General features: G+C 48.8%; 1 protein-coding gene across 1 annotated transcript in view; it reads right to left on the reverse strand.

Moving 5' to 3' along the window:
* The window catches only part of SHANK2 (SH3 and multiple ankyrin repeat domains 2), a 730,263-nt gene that overhangs the window by 439,437 nt on the left and 269,707 nt on the right, over positions 1-21,119 (reverse strand).

Raw genomic sequence — 21,119 nt, forward strand, 5'->3', positions numbered from 1 at the left:
CATGCTGCCTCCCTCAAGCACTATGTTTCCATGCTCAATCCCCCAATTTAAAGTTCACCATTTGCAAAATGCCAATTATTTTATGGAAGAAAACCGATCTTCCTAAAGAGTGCTCTAAAGTCCCTTTAATGACTTCCCAATGGTCCCATGATCATGGGAAGCTCTTTGAATGCGAGGAATGCCTCATGTGGGTTTTGGGAATTCTCTGCCTCCCCCTTTTCATTGGAAGAGACCATTACAACCTTTAAATTTCATTGAAAATCTATGGGCTCAAAGAAAACAAATTTAAAAAGTTAAGTTCCTATAGGATGAATTAATTAACTACTTGGAATGAAAGGCACTGTTAAAATCAATCATCTCCCTTTGGTTTGAGGGGTCTTACTGAAGTAAGGCCTGGGCATGGGAGAGAGCCTCCATAGATAAAATTATGGGCTCAGCTAAAGTGGCCCTGGCACACTCCACGGCTCTGTGCAGGCTGGTCCCTGGCATGCCCTCCCTCCCCATCTTCACCTTGCGGCATCCCTCACTTTCTTCAAGCATCAGCCCAGGTTGATGTTCAGTCATTTTCAGTCACATCTGACTCTTCCTGCCCCCATTTGGGATTTTCCTGGCAGAGATACTGGGCTGGTTCACCATTGCCTTCCCCAGCCCATGTGACAGATGAGGAACTGAGGCAAACAGGGGGAAGTGACTTGCCCAGGGTCACACACCTAGTGGTTGAGGCCAGGTTAGAACTCAGGAAGATGAGACTTTCTGATTCCAAGCAGGCGCTCTATCCCCTGGGGCACCACCTAGCTGCCCATGACCAGCTCCTAAAGGGAGTTCATCCTGATACCTCTAGGTATCAATGCTCTCTCCCTCCTCGGCTCATTTGCACTTATTTTTCTGGCTCTGTGATGTTTCTGCCCAAAGAAGAGACTGTTTCCTTTTGGTTCTCATATCCCCAGTGCTCAACACAGGGCCTTACACTGAACAGGCATTTCATCAATGTCTGTGTGATGAAACTGAAAGAGATGTTGCCTGTTTTCATTCAAGAAGAACCAGTCAGGAAGCCACACCTAGTTGGGGCTGTTCATGCAGGCACCACACTTGTTCGGGCCCTAGGACACCCATGGTCCCACCCTCTGGGCAGGACTAGCTCACAGCCCTGCTCTGGCCCCCTTGTGCTCGGTAGGACAGTGCTGGCCGACAGAGACCGAGCCGTCCACGCTATTGACATTCAACACCTGTATTTCTTGGGCTAATGAACAACTGGGGAAGTTAGGTGGCTTGGGACTGTCAAGTATGACCAGTGCTATCCTTTCACAGTTTGCCATTGCCTGTAGAAAATAAAAATACGGGCTGTGGAAAAAGACAGACATGATTTTACAGGGCATTCTAAAATACAAATTTCTACAGGCAAAATCTCGGTGACCTGGGCCCGAGGGGACTGAACCCAGAAGTTACTTCATTTTCCAAGCTCTGCTTTTGGGAGAAAGAGACCAAAGCCTGAAAAACCTCATGGATCCCAAGAATTTATTTTTGAACACACAAACTTTGTGGGGGCGTCTCTGGGCTCAGTGCCCATTCAGCTAAAGCTTCCACCCTGCTGCAGCTACATGCCCGATGAGGGCCAACTCAGTTCAGAGGAAGTGTATCAAACACCTGTTATGTGCAGAGGGAATGAGAAGGGTAGCAGACAGTCGGGGAGCTGCCTGGTCCCTGCCCTGGGGAAGCTTAAGAGTCAGGACCTGAGCTTGGGAGGCTAGCTCAAGATACAGTTGGTCCCAAAGCAAGCTCAGGACTGGAGACTCGTCCCACTGAAGGAGCTGACTTCCAAGACATGTGAGGCCAGAGGGGTGTGCCCCAGTGCCCGGGACAGACACTCACTTGCTTTCTAAAGCTCCCCCTTTTCCAGTGATCCTTCAATTCCTCAGATCGTACCAGGAGAAAAGCCTCAATTAGGTACTGATAGGTACCAATAACTGTCCAGTCTGGAAGTTGATTTTTGGACAGCTAGGTGGTGGACAGGATAGAGTGCCTGGTCTGGAGTCAGTAAGACTTATCTTCATGAGTTCAAATCCAGCCTCAGACACCTATTAGTTATATGACCCTGGGCAAGTCACTTCACTCTCTTTGCCTCAGTTTCCAAATCTATAAAATGAGCTGGAGAAAGAAATGACAAATCACTACAGTATCTCTGCCAAGAAAACCCCAAGTGGGGCCAAGAAGAGTTGGACACTGAAAAGACTGAACAACAACAAAAACTATTCATCTGTTTTTACAGAAACTTTACTAGCCACAGCCAGAGGGAGAGTAGGAGGAAGTCTGAGCCTAGAAATCTGCTACTTCTCTTTGGTGCCCAGACCTCTGGAATGTGGGATCCTCTACCCTGAAGTCACTAAGACGAAGGTGTTGGCCCAGGATCTGCAAGGGTAGAGGAGCACACAGCAGGGGAAGGGATGGGCGCAGAGCTGGACATGATCTGACTCGAGTGGCGGTATAAGGGAACAGTTCGAAGGACAGGCATGCAGCGCAGAAGTTATAGGAAGCATTTACTAGCCCCTACTATGTGGCCCACTGAGTGCCCCAGGGCACAGTCGCCCCCAGGTTTGGTCTGATGCTTCTGTTGAGGTGAGGGCACAGCGGTCACCATGGAGAGGAAGGATTCGAAATGCTTCCTTCACTAAGTCCCAGCCAAAGACCCGCCTTCTGCAAGAAGTCTTTCCCAACCCCACTAATTCTACGCTTTCTCTCTGAGGGGCATCACTAGTTCACCCAGTTGATACCTCATTTGTACATAATCAGTTGCATATTATTCCCTCTTTAGCCTGTGAGCTCCCAGTGAGCAGGGAGCCCTTCTTTTGGTCTCCAGGACACAGCACAGCACAAAGGAGGGGCGTAATGAACGCTGCCAGCTGACTGACTGACCCTTGGGGAGGAAAGCCTGTATTCTCCCAACCATGGACATCAGCATCTCAGGACACATGCCCGCTGGCCCCATCTTGGTTACAGGAAGAAAAGAAGCAAGTGTTTATTAAGCCCCTACTATGCACCAGTCACTGGGCTAAGCACTTTACACATATTCTCTAATTTGTTCCTCATGACAACCCTGGCACTATTATTAGCCCCATTTTAATATGGGGAAGCTGAGGCAGACAGAGGGTAAGTGGCTTGCCCAGGGTCACATAGCTAGTAAGTGAGCTGGATTTGAATGTGGGTCATCCTGACTCCTGACCCATCACTTTGTGCACTGTGGTGTCCTTAGCTACCGCTGGATGTGAGGCAATGTAGTATTAGTTGGGCTTGGAATGAAGAGCCCTCTGGTTTTACGTCCTGGGTCTGACTCTTGGATTCTCTTGGGTCACTCACTTCTCCTCAGGCCTGTTTCCAGATCTGGAAGAGCAGAGGACTGGGAAGGAGAGTCGCTAAGGGCCCTTTCATTCCCACACCAGGAGTACGGTAAGCGTCCTGGATCTTGGTATTTGACTAGAGTGGCCAGTGTTTAGTCATTAAATCCGGCCAGATGCTTCCTTCTGGGGGCGGGGGGGGTCTTACGCTATTTCTACTTTGTTTGGGCACGGCAGAATTCTACGAGCATTCACCGAGGGCTTACATGTGCCAGGCACATCATGAACCTTCAATTAACCAGGAAGTCCACTTTCTCCCTCAGCCTTTCAATATTCCGGTTAAGTAGGGTCATGGACTTCATCCCGAAAAACGCTGCTTTTGATGCTGTATGATCATGGAGACTGTGCCTAAATTGTGCTGAACTGCTCCAGAAGACAAGAGCTCACAGCCGTGAAAATACAGTATTTAGACCATGGTGAGAAGATGATCTCTAATCAGAACTATAATGATAATAATTTATGTAACGCTGTAAGGTTTACTAGGCGCTTTACACATATTATCACATTTGATTCTCAAAATAACCATATGAGAGAAGACTATTATTATTCCCATTTTACAGATAAGAAAACGGAGACTGAGAGAGGTTAAGGGACTTGCACAGGGTCAAACAGCTAGTAAGTCTCTGACCCTGGACTGGAACTCAAGTCTTCTCAGCCCCAACAATCTGTATCCATTGTGCCATGAGGTTCCCTATAAATAGCTAAATGCTAGCTATTATTACCATATATCTTGGAGGCAAGGGAAAAATGACAATACCAGTAATAATAACAAGAGTAACTGGTGTCTATAGGATGTTTAAAGTTTGCAATGGGCTTTATGTATATTATCTCATAAATGGTTCTCACCACAATCTGTTGAGGTAAGGCTACATATTTTATCACTATTTCTACCACAAAGAAACTGAGGCAGAGAAAAGGCAAATGACTTCCCCAAAGTCACACACATAAACTAGAGATGCATTCCTTCTTATTTGATGGGCTAACGTGCTTGGGATTTCACAAGGGCTGCTTAGGAAACTTTAAACTGCGCAGACCTATTAAAGCATTCACTTGTTCCCTGCAGGAGGAGGAAGGAGCCCCGAGGCCAACCAGCTAGACTGGAAGCTTTGGGTTTGTGGGAAGCCCTATTTCTGTGTTGGGACTGTCACCCATTCAAGATGAGAATGGCAGCAATATTCTTGCAGAAACCAGGATCCTTTGGGGCCTCCTTGGAGCCTCCTCCCACACCTTCCTCCCTCTCTGCTGATGCCTCCAATTCTGACTTCACTGAGAAATTGGGGCCATTCCCAGGGAGCTCCGCCATTGCTCCTGCCTGCCCCCACATTTGCGGACAGAGATACCTCTGACCACAACTCTTTGGTTCCAGTCTCTGGGGAAGAGGGGTGCCTTCTCTTTGTTGTGATTTCAACCCCATCTATATTGCTTCATCCTCAGAGTACTTGTCTCTGCTTCTTCCTCTCTCCTCTTCCTTCAGTCCTCTTTCGCTTCTTCCTTTCCTTTTCCTTTCCCATTTCCCTCTCTATATCTCCCATTTCAACTCCCCTCCTCAACCTTCTCTCTCCACCCCTCATTTTCTCCTTCCTGGCTTCCTGAAAACATGCTTAGGTCATCGGATCATAGATTTCTACCTGGAAGGAGCCTTGGAGATTCTTTAGTCTGACTCTCCCTTCATTTTTGCAGAGCCAGGGGGTAAGTGATTTGCCCAAGGTGACACATGTAGGAAGTGGTAGAACCAGTGTTGGAATTCAGGTCTCTCCCATCCTGTGCAGGGTGTGGGGGAACTTCACCTGACCCTGCCATCCCCCCGAGACCCCCCATTCACTGTAAAACTCAAAGAGTTATCGGTACTCACTGCTTCCCCTGCACCAACACCCAATGTATTCCTAGACCTTAGCCACCTGGCTTCAGACCCCACCCCTCCATTAATACTTGTCTCCAAGGTTACCAACGATCTCAAATGGCCTTCTTGACTCTTTTACTGCCTCTGAAGTATACCACCAACCTCTCCCTTCTCCCCTCCTCCTTGAAGGTGCTCCCTCTATCTGTCTGATCAGCTCTTCTCAATTTCCTTTGCTGGGTCATCAGCATCCATCTCTGAGTTATTAAACTGCTCAGGGCTTTGTCAAGGCTCCTCTTCTTTCCTTTCTCAGCACTTTCTTCTGCTAATCTCATCAATTCCCAAGGACTTTATCATTTCTATAAAGATCATACAGCCATACATACATATGCACAGCCAAAAGCACGATTGTAAGCAGCCCTTGTGAAATCCCACAGATCCATCCCCCGCTGCACTTCCCCCCTAGACTACAGTGATGGCCTCCGAATTGACCTCCTCACTTTCAGGGTCTCCTCTTTCTAATCCACCAGCCATACTGCTGCCAAAATAATCATCCTACATTAATGGGTCTAAGCGTGTCACTATCCTTTTCAAAATCTTCAAAACGTGGCTATGACTGCCTCCAGATTAAAAGAAACCTCCCTTATCCTGATCTAACAAGCTATAATATTTTTATATATTATATATATATATATATATATATATATATATATTTTTTTTTTCCCCCTGGGACTTATGTTTCAGCCAACCTTGGCCAGCCTCTCACATCTCTTTGTATTCACACAAATGACCCTCTTGCCTCATTGCTGCCTCTTGGAGTATAAGCCTTCCTTCAAATCTCTGCCCCTACCCCCAGCCAAGTCTTCTCTGGGTCTCCCAACCCTCTTCCCCATTAGCACCCTCTCCCCTTCCTTCACGACCTTGCATCTATGTATTTGTATGCCTGTTGTCTCTCTTCCATCTCCCTCAGAGGGCAGGAACTGTTTGGTTTGGCTTTGTTTTTGTCTTTGTATTCCTAGCACAAGGCACAGTGCCTTACATAGAGCAGGCACAGATATAGGGCAGATAAATGCTTTTAGAATTGAAATGAATTGTATCTAAATTAGTCCTCTTCTTGGGTCTCCCTGGAGAGACTACAGCTGCGGTGCATGGGGAGGAGGCTGCATGCTGGAATGCTTGGCAGGTAGGAGGCATGCAGTAAGTGCTTGCCGCCCTGTTGATTGAGCAGGAAACACAATGAAACTAGGAGCCAAGCAGCGAATTCCAGAGTCCGGAGGGACCTGTGAGGGCGTGCAGTCCAGTCCAGCCTGGAGGAGGAATCCACCACAAAACCACTGGCGAAAGGCCATCTGGCCGTGCCATGGAGGTGTCCAGGCAGAGGCTCCACTTGTGGAATCCGACGGGGTCTGATCTCTCGGTCCAGTGCCTGGGGACGCCTGTTTTCTGGAGAAGATGGTACAGTCTCCATGCTAAGAGGGTTATACTCACAGCAGCAAAAGCAATACTTTTTTAGGAGGAACTCCAACGTGACTCCACTTAACCAGAACGCCGAAATGCCCAGGTGGAGAATTTGTTTTCCTGGTTACCTGCAGGTTCATGATGTGCCTTAACATAATAGGCCCTTCATAAATTTTTGTGGAATTCTGGCCCACAGCCAGGTTGGGTTATGGAAATCCAAGAAAAATTAGGAAGTAGAAATAGGAAGTGACCGGCAGGCTTGAGGAAAACGAAAAGCCTGGTTGACCTGGTTGTGTCCTGGATTGGCCCTCAAATGGCAAGGTGAGGGCTTCAAGGACCTTTTTGGATCCAGTGACCAGAGTGATGATGGAAGCTCTGTTACATCTCTAATGCTCACCAGCGATTCAGCCGGGCCATTTGGGGCACTGGCACCATTGGCCTCCCAGCATCTCAATGAGCCTGCTCAGGTGGAGTTTTTCTCACTCTTCCTCCCAAGGTGCCCCACACACTTTGCATCTGCCCCTTTTTAGCTCCCCAAGTGCAGAAGGGGAAATCAGACATCTTCTGACACAAGTCTCTTTCATTCTGAAAGTTGACTCACTCAGAAAACTTGTAAAAGCCCACAGGCATTTTGGGGTCATTTCCCCAAAGCATTAATGAAAATATGAAAAGCAATGGTGTCATTTCCTATTTTTGTCCTAGGAGGTTCTTAATAATAAAGGATGTGGTAGACACAAATCAAATGAAGTAGATATCCTATGACTGCATGAATTCCACTCAATCCACCATGTTCTTACTGAATGGCCACAATGTATGCAGATGGTACTGACCGGGCAGAGAAGGCCGGCACAGATCGGAGGGGGACTTCCTGAAATGAGAGGGCTCAGTGTCCTACCGCTTCTGCCTTCCTCTTGGTCTCCCCCTAGGGCTACAGCATGACCAGACATGGGGGAGCAGCAAGAGCTTATCAAATGTTCTGATGACCCAGAGGGCAACGGAATGCTGCAGGTTGGAAGCACATTAGCAATGACGATCGGTGTGTGAAGAAAACCTATTTACTAGGGCACTTCTCTGAAGATCCGTAGCACAGGGAGCCTGAACCACAGAACCGAGCACTTGTTCATGCACCGCCATGTTCCATAAAAGGAATCCTTAGGGCTGTGCAGACTGGGAAAAGGAGATGGAGCAAAGTCAAGCAGCAACAGAGCTATCCTCCAAATTAAAAGTCTTGGAAGAAGAGCTCCAGCAAGGTAGGGTAGAGTCCTGGAAGTTCATGAAGAAGACAGTCTCACTCATAGACTTGGCTCAGAGAAGAGTAGATAGAGGAGAGGAGTAATCAGAGATATCTGAAAGTGTCTGCAGGCCTGTCCCGTGGAAGAGGCCAAGCTCTTCTTGGCCCCAGAGGGTATAATCAGCAGCAGTCTGGGGTCTGGACAAGGACAGATACAGGCTTGGTATAAGGAAAACCTCACTGTATTCTCCTGCAGGCTACATGCCTGACTCTCTGCAGTTTCTCTACAGCCCATGCCACGGAACCAGCCTCTCCCAGGAAGTTCCCTTTCCCTCTGGCCTTCTCTCACTGGCAGAGCCTCTCCCTTTCACTGGCTGCTTCCCATGACGATCTCTCGTTTGGTGTCCGGGCCAGCCATGTCACCATTCTCTCTCTATGCAAGAGTCTTGCTGCCTCAGACTTTCTTTCCCATGCCCCCAATCTGGGTACCTTCATCTCCTCCCCACCTCCCATCCCCAGCACCTGTTTTTCCAGCTTCCTGTGTGTTGTCTCTCCTCATTAGAACATAACTTTTCTGAAGGCAGGCACTGTCTTTCTGTTTCCATTTGTCTTCCTAGCATTTAGGACAGTGGCTAGCTTGAAGCAAGGGCTTGATAAATGCTTTTTTAAAGAATTACAAACAATTTACAATTACAGCTATGGCTATTTAGAATGGATGTCTCTGAAAGGAGCAGGTTGCCCTGCCCTGTGGTTGGATGCCTGCTTTTCCAGGACGGGCACAGGGGGTTCTTTTCTGTGTCTCAATTGGACCAGATGGCAGCTGAAGTCTCTTCCGAGTTGAAATTTGGTGATGTTATGTGTAGGACATGAGTGAAATCCACAGGAAAAAAGAGTGTGGACAGGTCACAACCCGTACCAGTGGAGGGGTCACCACAACAAAAGAGGTGTGTACAAATCCATTCATGGACTTCAGAACGGTTCTTAGGCCAATGGCCATGCACACTTTGCTGCTTCTTTCATATGCAGGCTGTATTGATCTTTCAAGATTCTGCACATTATCTTGCAGCATCCTCCAGTTCTGAGAAATCTCTCTGAAGGCTCTTTCACTCCACTGGATGGTCAGTCTAGTCACAAATCACACAGATTCCAAGATGATTTCCCCACTGTTTTTGAAAAGTAAATCATCGACATCCAGTATTCTAGAATCTCAGAGGTGGAAGGGCCTCTGGGCCATCTGACCTAATCCAGGTCTTAGAAGGAATCCCCTCCTCTAACGCATCCTCAACCAAGTAGTCATCGAGACTCTGATAGGAGATCTCTGCTGCAGGAGAGCTCACTACCTACTGAGGCAGCCCATCCCACCTAGGGACAGCTCTCTTGGTTAGGAAGGATGTCCATGCATCAATCTCAGTTTGTCTCTATGTGATGTTTACCTGTTGTTTCTGGTTTGGACCGAAGAGGTGAAAATGGATCTCTCTTCCAAGGGAAAGCCTTTCAAATCCTGGAAGACTGACTGTTCTCAAATCTCTCCTAAAGCGTCTCCCATCTTCAAGCCAAACCGTTTTGGTTCCTTCATTCCAGCCTTCTCCATTGCATGGGCCAGCCCTCCCCGCCCCTGGCATCCTAGCTGTCCTCCAAAAGCTTTCTTGCTTGTCAGAGGCTTTCTTAGAAGAGACTTACCTCAGTGTTTGAGATGGAATCTGCCAAGGTCACAGTCTGCCCGGACTATGGCCTTGGGTATCTGAGGCACTCTTCCTTCCTTACTGCAGCCTACAATAGTGAGAGCTTTGTTGATTCTCATGGGGCTGGTGACTCACAACAACCTTTCAGTCTCTTTCAGAAGGACCAGTCTCGTTTGCTCAGCTTTGACAAAATGGAGTTTTTTGGACACAAATTGGAACTTTACCCTGGTGGATTGCATCTTGGTAGATTTGACCCACTACTTTAGCGGTTGGAATTTGGATCCCACCGTTTAAAATGTTAACCCTGGTTCCCAACACTGTATCACCTGCTGATGTGACAAGCACACCTTCATCCAAATAACTGATAAAAATGTTGAATAGCACAAGGAAAAAAAGCCTTGGGAAACTCCACTCAAGACATGCCTCATGAGCACTGACTCCTTTTTTGGGCTGGTTCCACAGTCTTCACCCCCATCTATTCCTGCTATCTACATGGCAGATCAAGGAGTCAAGCAGCCCTGTAAAAGTAGGTGATGAGGTTAGGCCCTGGTCTGCCCTCATGGACGTCGTACTGGCCCTTGGTGACCAATGCTTCCATTTCTAAATGCCCAATCTTCTTCATGCCACGTCACTTAAGTCTGCCAGGAATCAATGACAAGCTCATGGTTCTTTAGTTTCCAGACTCTTCTCCTTTTTCAAAAATACAAACAGCATTGGCAGCACAAAACTGGAAAAATAGAGGCTTTAGGTAAGAAATGGTGAATTGGACAAACCAAGACTTTTTTGAATTGATGAAGAGTGAAGATGGTAGAACAACATATCCAATGGACAGCATTGTAAAGAAAAGCGATTTGAACTACTCTAGCAATCCAGTCACTGTGATAGCAACCCATGGTTCCAGAGGACAAAATGAAACCCACTGCCCACTCAAGCAAGAAAAGTGATGGATTGAAAACCAGAACGAGTGATACAGTTTGGGACAGGGCCCATCTGCGAATGGCTTGTGTTTGATTATGCATATTTCTTATGAGGATTTTTTTAACTTTCATTTTCATTTGGGGGGGTGGGGAGAGTAGGAGGGAGAGAAAGATATATTTGCTTATTGGGAGAATAATAAATTAAATTAAAAAAAAGTTTTTAGCTCTCAATATTCCCCATTCTCCACCCTTATCCCTCAGTAGAAAAGCAAAAGAGAACAACAATTAATGATGGGTAGGACATCAAAGAGATTTCAGGTGCCAAATGCACTTGTGGAGCTCAGGAATGTTCATGGGGCCACCAAGGGGCAGATGGGGGAAAGCATGAGGGGGGACAAAGGAAGCCGGAGCAGGGCTAGAAGGAAAAGAGCAGCAGAAGCCAAGAGAGCAGCTACCCACGAGCTCCTTTGTGTCTCTAAATCATTCTGCAGTCAAGGGCTTGGCTCACTTGACAATTCAGAACCAGGAATGCTCGTTCTGTGCAAATGTAAGAAGGGGCCTTTCACTACTGGTTCATAACACATACCGGCAGGATTTGCACAGGGAGGCATCTACAACGTACTCATGGGTAGGTCCTCCATTTAGTGAAAGACCAAAAGTTCAAGGGCATCCTCTCACAAATGAAGAAAATCCATGTCTATCCACACTCACGTATTTCAAAACTCATCAGCCATCTGTCCAAGGCTAAAACAAATCAGGAGCAAAGACAAAAAACCCAGTCAAGAAGACCCCAAGAGCTGACCACTACATTCATACTCCCAGGTCCGCCAAGCACTCTGCATAGAGACTCTCATCTGAGCTTCACAACAATCCTGGGGGGTAGGCAGATAATAACTCCATTATTCCTTCCATTGTACAATGGGGAAACCGAGGCTCAGGAAATGGATTCGGCCACAGTCATCTTGCTGGGATGTGTCAGAGCCCACATTTGAGCCCGATCTTCTCACAGAGAGGCCGGCGCTGTTTCTGTGAACCAGTGTGCTGCCCCTCCTTCATCATTTCATGCATACCTGTCTAAAGCAAAACCTGAGCTTTACAAGGATTCCTAATGTAACCAGCACCTGGCATACCCGGAAAAGGCCGCGAGACAACAGGGCCTGGCAGCAGCTGAGCTGGCAGCCAGAAGGTTTGTGGCTGTACAGCACACCCTCGAAAGACCGTTCTGAGCCTGAAGGACAAGATCAAACAGCCCCAGTCCTCAGCCACAGCCTGAATACAAATTGCCCTGAATGTTATAAAAAGACGGCACCCCTCCCCCAGTGGGTAATGCACTCCCTTAGTTTAATCAGTACATTCAGCGATTCCTGTGTGCAAAGAGCAACAGGCGCCCTGAGGAACGGAGCAGGCATCCCGTGGCGCTCCAGCAGTGACATGGCACCCGGGAGGGGCAGGGCCAGGAATCAGGAGAAGGGCCGGGATGGGAGCCATGCCACTGTGCAGCAGGGCACACAGGTACCAGAGGTCAGAACCCTCTCACCAGGAATCCAGGCCACTTAGACTAGCTCTGAGGAGCACACCCAGGGAGGCGAAAGGTCAGCAGCAAGCAAAGGGGAGCCAGCCAAGTCACTGGCAAGCTGAGCCTCATGCCCTGCCTTGGAAGCCAAGTGTTGCTTGGTCAGGGCTGCTCCCGCACCTTCTCTCAGCAGCAGCAGCAGCGGCAGCAGCGATAACAGGAGAGCTTTCATGCGTTCAGCCCTTTCAACTTTTGTCTTCCAGGGTCTAGAAGGGCCACAGTGACAGGTGGCAGCTGGGAGGATAGCGAGATAGCACTAAGCAGTAGTCGGTTTTATCACTGGCAGGCAGTGTGGCCCAGTGGAGAGGGGGACTGAAACTGGAATCCAAAAACCTGGGATTCCTATCCCTGCCACATACATGTGCATAATCTTGGATAAGTTATTTCTCTCAGCCTCAGTTTCCTCATATGCAAAAATAAGAGTTGGACAATGAAATCTAAGGGCCCATCTACCTCCGAATCAAGGATGCTCTGCCCTTGCAGTCATTTAGGGAATTTATAACATAATCTTGGCAGAGTGGAATGAGTTATGGTCTTGGAGTCAGAAGAGATCTGAGTTAGAATCCTGCTTCTGATATTTATTAGCTGTGGGCTTATATTTCAATCGCTTTGTCCCTCTGTGGCTATTTGTTCATCTTTAAAATGGGAATGATAACCGAACACTACGTGTCTCCCCACTGAGTTGTTGTAGGAGTCAGGGACGACGCGTGTGCTGTTCTCTGTGATCCTTAAAACATGGCAGAAATGTCAGCTGTCGCATCAGTTGTTGAAATGGGCTCAAGAAAAACCGTCTCCAGTTTGCATTTACAGACAGATGCCAACGTTCCCTCCTGGGAATGCTGCCATAGCCTCCCGGCAAAGCTGAGCCCCAGAGCACAAGCTGTGAGCACTTTGCGGGCCTCCTGGAAAGCCAGCAGCTGCCAGATGCAGTGGAGTCATGGGTAACAGAAGCTGTTGACCAGTGCCTGTGGATGGAGAAGCCACTGAGCACAAAATGATGAATGGCAAAGCAAGCCCACAGTGGAAGGCTGTCCCGGGAGGGAGCCTGGCTTTCACTGTGGAGTTAATGGCTTCTTGGCTTCTGCTTTGGAAAGTCAGTGGGGGAAGGAAGGGTGACTGAGCAGCTCTCTAGGGCATGGCAGTGCCAAGATTTGAGCCCAGACCTCGTTCTACAACCAACGCTCCTCCCATTAGCTCAGGATCCTGCCACTCGCACATCACCACATATGTACATGGGTATATACATACACATATATGTATGTCTATATGCATCTATGTATTCACATCTGTACTGCATAAACATAAAAATGGAACCTTGGAGTTCAAAGGATTCGTTATGTGACAAAAACATTCCACAAACAGAAAATACCAAGAGGAAAGAAAATGGATGAGAAGAGCTATCCCAAATCAGAGGCTGTGAAGTCAATGCCCACCTACGGAGCTTGACCTCTCCTCAATGCCATGCTCAGATCAGAAACTGTGAGAAGCTGGACATTAACACTGCACAAAGGCCTCCTCTGATGCTTCAGGAGAAAGAAGCTAAAATCCTCTTGGGGCACTGGGGAAATTTTTTTGTTTGCCTTTTTTTTTTTTTGGTGAGGCAATCAGTGTTAAGTAACTTGCCCAGGGTCACACAGCTAGTAAGTGTCATGTATCTAAGGTCGGATTTGAACTCAGGCCCTCTTGACTGCAAGGCCAGAGCTTATTAACTGTGCCACTTAGCTGCCCCTGCACTGGGGAAATGGAAGGGTGATTTGTGACAGGTCTCAAGGGCTGGGAGAGGTGGGGCATATTTCCTTTTGTAATGGATGATGCAGTGTGCCATTTCTCATCTGAAACTAAAACTTCCTCTGCTGCCTTGGCACACCCAGGCCTGAAGAATAAGCTTGGGAACCTAAGATTCATGCCCCTTCTTGGCTTCTAACCATTTGTTCTTGGCGATTCGCCCTCATTCTCCGTATAAGGGAATGTTGCTTTAGCTCTTCTCCAAAGGATCAGAAAAATGAGTAACAGAGGAATTCTTATAAGCTAGAATCCTAGGATGCTAGGATTTGGAAGTACCTAAGAACAAGGAATATCAGAGGTGAGATGGACCTTAGAACATGGAATGTCAGGGCTGGGAGGGGCCTTAGAACAAGGCATTCCAGGGTTCTTTCCTATCCCACCCCAAAGTACTTTGTGTTTACTTGTTATCTACTTTCATTTGCTTTTCTGGATGCATATTGTTTCCAGTAGAATGTTACCTCCTTGAGGGCAAGGATGATTTCAGTTTTGTCTTTGTATCCCTAGGACCCAGAACAGGTGCCCATATATGCTACATAAGTAATAAATGCTTACTGAAATGAACATGTTACTGTCATCTCTCCCTGCCACCCATCCCCTACATTGGTCACTAAGTTACTAAGTGCCTACTATGTGGGAGGCCAAAAGAAAAAGAAATAACCATAACAAAACAATCCGCACCCTCAGGCCTGTCCTCAAGGAGATCCCATTCTGGGTCTATGCCTTCAGCATCAACCTTCCTAGGAATAACACAACAAATAGAACCGTGTGATGGGAACTCTCAAAGGACATCGTCTCATGTGTATCCAGAATGGACAGTGAGCATTAATGGGCTCAAGAGGGGGACTCTGGGATGCTTAAGAATGACCAAAGGCAGAGGACATGAATCTGTTCTTTGTGGTCTTTGATATTCTAATCTAACCTATGAAAAATGTGGAACACGGTGAGGTGTCTGGGGGTAACTCACTTCCCCAGTCTGTCTACAGTGGCTCTAGACATTCTCCAAGCATAGGGAACCACCATCATCAGCTGATGAGTTCAAAGTGGAGTCCAGTGTGCCGACTCCCCCACTGTAGCCCATGCCCCATCCCCCCTTCTCTGTTGGGCAGCCGGTAAATACACATTTCTCCTTATTCCCTCCTGACTCCATTAGGTTTTCTTTCCTCAAATTTTACCTCCGTTGAGACAGGAAACCATCTTAGACTCTTCACAGAACCAGGGGAGGCAGAGGGAGGGCTCATTGTCCATCTAGTCCAACACTCCCCACACACACACCTCAACAAGACCCCATTCCCTGATACCCTGGACAGGTGGTTCTCAAGCCTTGGCTCCAGTGAGGGCTCACCCGGTACTCCGCCAGAGCAGCCTGCTCCACCAATCCTAAATCAGCTTCGCTGAAACCTCCATCCACTGTTCTTTGCTCTCTACTCTAGGGCCACAAGAACCAATCTGGGCAGCAGCTGACCAATAAAATGAATGACAATGAAAGCCAACACCAAGCAAACTCTTTAAAGGTCACCTCATCATAACCCTGCAAGAGAGGTACTACTCTTATCCCCATTCTACAGATCAGAAGACTGAGGCTCATCCAGGCTGACATTGGCTCATTGGTGACCACTCTTTGGGACCTCCCATTCATTAGGATCTGAACCCACCTCATTGTCCTGTCCAGTTCCTCTCTCTCCACACTTTCCATATAACTCCTGGTCTGTGGCTCTGTCTCTGTCTCTCTCTCCCTCCCTCTGTCTCTTTTCTCTTTTGATCACTTTCCCCCCTTCCTCCCTCCCAATAATACATGTCAACATATACCTTCTTCAAACATGTGAATGGGTGAATGCCAGACCCTGCTTGCATAAGCCCTGCTACCTGGCACCCCCTCCTCCCTCACTGGACAGCTCCATGGAAGTCAGTGCAAAACCAGGATACCCATCACTACCATGCTGTGCATCTCTCCAGGCTGGAAGCAGAGGGCCTCACCTTTTCCTACTGTTTTGGAGCATAATTTTAACTGTTTTAACTGTTCCCTGTTTACACAAACTGCCTTCTTGTGTGTGAGCCAGAGAATCTCTATCTGGAGAGGCAAAGGGAGACAGCTTTGGAAAAGCTAATTATCTTTTTGGAAAGAAGAAAGTTATCTTTCAAAAGAAGTTGTCTTCATGGAAAGGGGAGGATGGGAAAACTCGCCTTACATACCAGCTAACCTCCCCAAATAGACCTCCATCCTGGATGCTTCACCATGGCCTGGAGGGGACTGGCTGCACCAGTAGAGGGGAAGCTCTGGCTGGTCCTGACGGTCTGAGGAAGCTTCAGGTAGCCCTGGCCAAACCCTATCATGGGCAGTCTTGTCCATGTGGATGCGTGCATGTGTATGTATGTGTGTATGTATGTGTGTGTGTGTATGCTACTGATCTCTGCTATGCCCGCCTAGTATTTGGGGGTGTGTGTACTTGCATGTGTCTGTGTGTGCTGCATGTAGGGATGGGGGGCCAGAGATGGGGCAGGGCTTCAGGGCTTGGCACCACTGGGGCTCACCTCAGTTCCCCACCCACACCTAGTAATGTGCTGACATTAAAACAGTGACTGCTCCCAGCATGGGCTCTGCTCCCCACTTTTCAGACTAAATTAGGCTCCCCCGGATGTACTTTCTGAGCCAGTAGCATCCTCTGTAGGGTGATCTTGCTGCTGCAAAGGTCCCCTTCTAGGTTCCTTCAAGGTTTTAGCAGGAGGCCTGCCCCGTGAGAGACTTCCCCCGTGTCTCCTCCTAGAAGACATTGTGCTGATAGCTAATTATTTTCATGTCTCCAGGAGCCAGATTACCAAAGGGTCCAAATGGAGAAGTTATGGGAGGGTGGAGGTTTGACCACAAAGGCTGACAGCTGGAAGAGATGTTCCCAAGTGCCCCCGGATGCTGGTGTGGGGTGACCCCTCTGCCATCATCAGGACTGGACAGGGCTCTTTCACCAGAATGGGCATGTGAGTGAGGGTCTGCAGGGAGAAGCCAGAATTAACAGTGGCTGCAGATATTGGGGGGGAGGGACCATGCAGCTCCTGCTCAGTCCTGTGAGCCTGGATCCTCATGCAAAAGTAAACTAAATCAGCACGTCTTGCCTGAGTACTCACCCGGAGCCTCCTAAGACTTCCAGGTCTTGGCACGCACCCCAAAGCGGGGCATTTGGGATGGCAGCTGCCTTTCACTTAGTCCCTGTGTCACCCCAGCTTGGCCCTTCACCTCTGGACCGAAGTCTCCTCCGCTAAACAAGGAGGGCGGGAGGAGGAAGTAGCCCTGATGGTGTCTGAGGGTCTTCCCTTTCTAGATCTAAGCTCCTCTGAATACTGCAGTGGATGGACTGCTGGCCCTGAGGCTACTGGAGACCCGGGGCTGAATCCTGCCTCTGGAAAAGTCCCCTGTCTGACCCTCAGTCTCCTCATCTGTACAATGGGGATAACAATCGCTTCCCTGCCTGGCTCATATGTATGTTGTGAGGAAAGCGATTTGCAACCATCAAAACACTCCACACAAAGCTGAGTTATCATAATGGTCATGGTCTTTCTTGGACAGAAGAGGGAAGGTATAGATCCTTGTTTCTTTTCTTTTTTTTTTTTTGGTGAGGTGATCTGGGTTAAGTGACTTGCCCAAGGTCACACAGCTAGTAAGTGTTAAGTGTCTGAGCCTGGATTTGAACTCAGGTCCTCCTGACTCCAAGGCCAGAGCTGTATTCACTGTGCCACCTAGCTGCCCCTAGATCCCGGTTTTATATGATGGGTGTGTAGGTAGAGGTGAATTGACAAGCATTTATCAAGCACCTACTATGTGCCATTGGGCATAGTGCTGGGCAGCTAGGGGGTGCATTGGATAGAGTGCTGAGTCTCGAGTCAAGGAGACCTGAATTCAAATCTAACCTCAGACACTTGCTAGCTATGTGACCCTGGACAAGTCATATAACCCTGTTTGCCTCAGTTTCCTCATCTGTAAAATGAGCTGGAGAAGGAAATGGCAAACCAGCCTAGTATCTCTGCAGGAAAACCCTAAATGGGGTCATGGAGAGTTGGACAGGACTGAACAACAACGACAGTTATGTGCCAGGCACTGCCCAGTGCTCATGAAGACAAAAATAGTTCCTTCCCTCAAGGAGCTCGTTTTAAGGAAGGAGGTAACATAGGGATGATTAGATGCTTAAAAGGCATGTGAGGAAGAGACGGAAGGCAGTCTCAGAGGGGAAGGAAGCGGGAAGAGCTTCTGCAGAAGGTAGGACTGGAGCTGAGATCTGAGGCAAGTCAAAGAATCTAAGAGGTGAGAAGGAGTGCTTTCCAGGTATGGGGGCACAGGGATTACAAAGGGCTGGAGGTAGGAAATGGAGTATGAAAAAGCGAGTAGACCATTGGAGCAGGATCGTAGAAGGGGCTCGTGCTGATGGGCTTTACACACCAGATTTGAACCTGGAGGTAAGAGGGAGACACCGGGTTTACAGAGGCTGGAGGAGGGACATGGACCTTCACTTTAGTAAAGTCCTGTACACAGTTAGTTACAGGCCCAGGAAGGTAGGACGGTAGGCAGCAGTTTTCCCCAAGACTGAGAACTTCCTGCCAGCTCTGCCAATGGGCATCTCTGATCTGGACACAGTGCAGTGTCCACTTAGGGGCTCCAAACTCAGCCTCTCACCTCCACTGCCTCCCTCCTGGTGGTGCCCTGGACTCCACTCTGCCTGGAGCCCTCAACTGCCAGGCCTGTGTGACAATTCTTGGAGCCGTGACCCTCCCCTGTATTGTCCCCCACTTTCTTTCTAGCTCCTCTTTATATACAGTCTTCCCCGCTTCCAAGTCAGCTCCCTGAGGGAAAGGGCTGCTGGGTTTGCTCCTATTCACATCCTCAGTTCTAAGCATAACATAAGGGCCAACATGCAGCAAACGCTTAATAAATGCTTGCTCACTCTGTCTGCCTGTCTGTCCTCTATCTTTCTGTCTGCTCATCTCACAATCCAGCTGATACTCACAGCTCTAAATCTGAGAGCACACGATGCCGCGACCCAACGTGGTTTCATGGGAACACGCCGCCCGTGGAGGGGGCAGCCAGTGGGCTGAACGGCCCCAGTGGACTTGTCCATCAGGACTCAGAAACCTCTTCACCCTTCTGCCCCGCAGGTCCCTCCCACTGATTGGACAGCTCCCCCGACCCTCCACTGCAGGAGGGCACTAGCTCAGTCATCTCTTCACTTCCCACCAGGTTCCAACACACTCTTCTGGCTGGGTAGCATCTCTCTCCCACAGCCCACCCTTCCTCCAATTCTCAGTTTCCTTTTCTGTGTCATCTTCATCATCAGAAGGTAAGCTTCCTGAGGGCAGTGATGATCTTTCTTTTGCTTGGTTTTCTATTCCAAGTATTTAACACACTGCCTGACACATAGTAAGTGCTTCATAAAAGCTTGCTGACTGACTTGAACAGCCCCCTCTGGCCGCTCCAAGCCCCAGAGAGTGGGCCAGCAAACTGCTCAGCCTAGGGTGGGATGGAAGGCAGGACTGAACTTGGGCCCAGCTCCTCTGCCTTCCCCAAAGCTCTCACATAGACAGTGGGAGAAAAGGGTAGAAGGGTATGACCACTGTATTCACACTCGATCCCTCCCCACCACATCTCACACACAGACAGACACACACACACACAGACAGACACACACACACATACACAGACACGGACACACACAGACACACACACATATACACATACACACACACACATACACATACAGACACGTAGACACACATACACACAGACACCAGACACACACAGACACAGACACATACACACAGACACACACAGACACACACACACACCCTACCCACACAGGCACTCATAGAACAGGTCATGAGAACAGGGAAATGACAGCCTTGTCCTCACTCAATCTGCTGCCCTGGCACAAAGATAAAAGGGGAGATAATTGTCAAAAACCTCCTTGAATGCCCCTGGGGCCCCATTTCCTCTTCAGCACTCTTGAGCTGAGGCTTTGCCAAGATTCAGGATGCACTGTCTTCAGCATCTTATTAAAATTTCGTATTCAGGAGAGTAGAAATGTCTCCCTTTGGAATTGGCACTATATTAGTGACTGAGGGCCCACAGTGAGGCTGGCTGCCTTTTGGGACTCCTGCCACTGAGGTCTGCATCATTCCCAGCCTACTAGGAACTTTTGCCTGGGTTCCTGAGGCTGAGCATCAGCCTTGAGCTAAGAATGAACTCCACACTTCCACGGGGTCTCCCGTGGCTCCCTAGCCCCCTGCAGGTGGCTCTGGCCCAGCCAACGGTGAAGAGTATCTGTCAGTGGGTGTGTTTGTGACATTCTGGCCCCAGTAATGTAAGCGGGAGGTGGGGGACACCACCCCCACTGCCCTCCCTTCCTTCACTGTGCCCCTTGACTGGGCTCCTCTGCCTACAGAATTCAGACCAGCAAGGGCCTCTCGTGGGAGCGTCAGTCTTGTGGGTGGGGGCACAGCTGTGTAATTGGCAGCCTTGATGTTTGATGGAGTCATTTTGCTTGCACCCCAGCCACATACATATGCGTGTACACACATGAGGAAGTAAGCCACCCCCAACAGAAAACACAGTCTCCCTTCTTCCCCTAACAGCTACCCAACCACCCTGGGGTCCAGGGAGAAAGCATAAGGGGGGGGGCAGAAGGAAGACATACTTAACCCCTAAGACCAAGGATCAGAGGATTTAGAGCTAGAAGGAAATTTAGATACTGCCTGGTCCAACCCCTTCATTTTACAGTAGAGGAAACTGAGGCCCAGAACAGCTAAATGGCTTATCTAAGCTTGTACAGCTAGGATTGACAACCAGATCTTCTCTTCTTGCCCTGACCCCAGGGTGCCTTCCCCACCACACTGGCCTGAGCCAGAAAAGCCTTCAGATACACTCTGGCTCCCACTCCAGCAGGGAGTCTGAGGGTGACCATGAAGGAGGAGGAAGGGCTGGGACTTCACAGGAGCCACCTCCTTCTGGAGAGCTCAAGGTGCCTGACAAGCTTAGGCAGCCATGGCCCAAAGGCTTTGTGGGCCTCCCACTGGTAGGACCAAGAAGCAAATATGCGAGAAGAGCTGAGACTGGGGACTTTGATCCGAGGGCCTTGCAAGGGGCACTGCAATCCCCTCAACCTTCTACCAGTCCTAGAGATCCAGTGACTGCACCCCTCCAGATATCCAGAATGACCACCCTGAGGCCCTGCGTGACTCAGAGGGCCTAGGCTCAAATCCCAGCCCTGCTT

Source organism: Phascolarctos cinereus, unplaced genomic scaffold (genome assembly GCF_003287225.1).
Source record: "Phascolarctos cinereus isolate Bilbo 61053 unplaced genomic scaffold, phaCin_HiC Scaffold_9;HRSCAF=440, whole genome shotgun sequence".
NCBI classification, from domain to species: Eukaryota; Metazoa; Chordata; class Mammalia; order Diprotodontia; family Phascolarctidae; genus Phascolarctos; species Phascolarctos cinereus.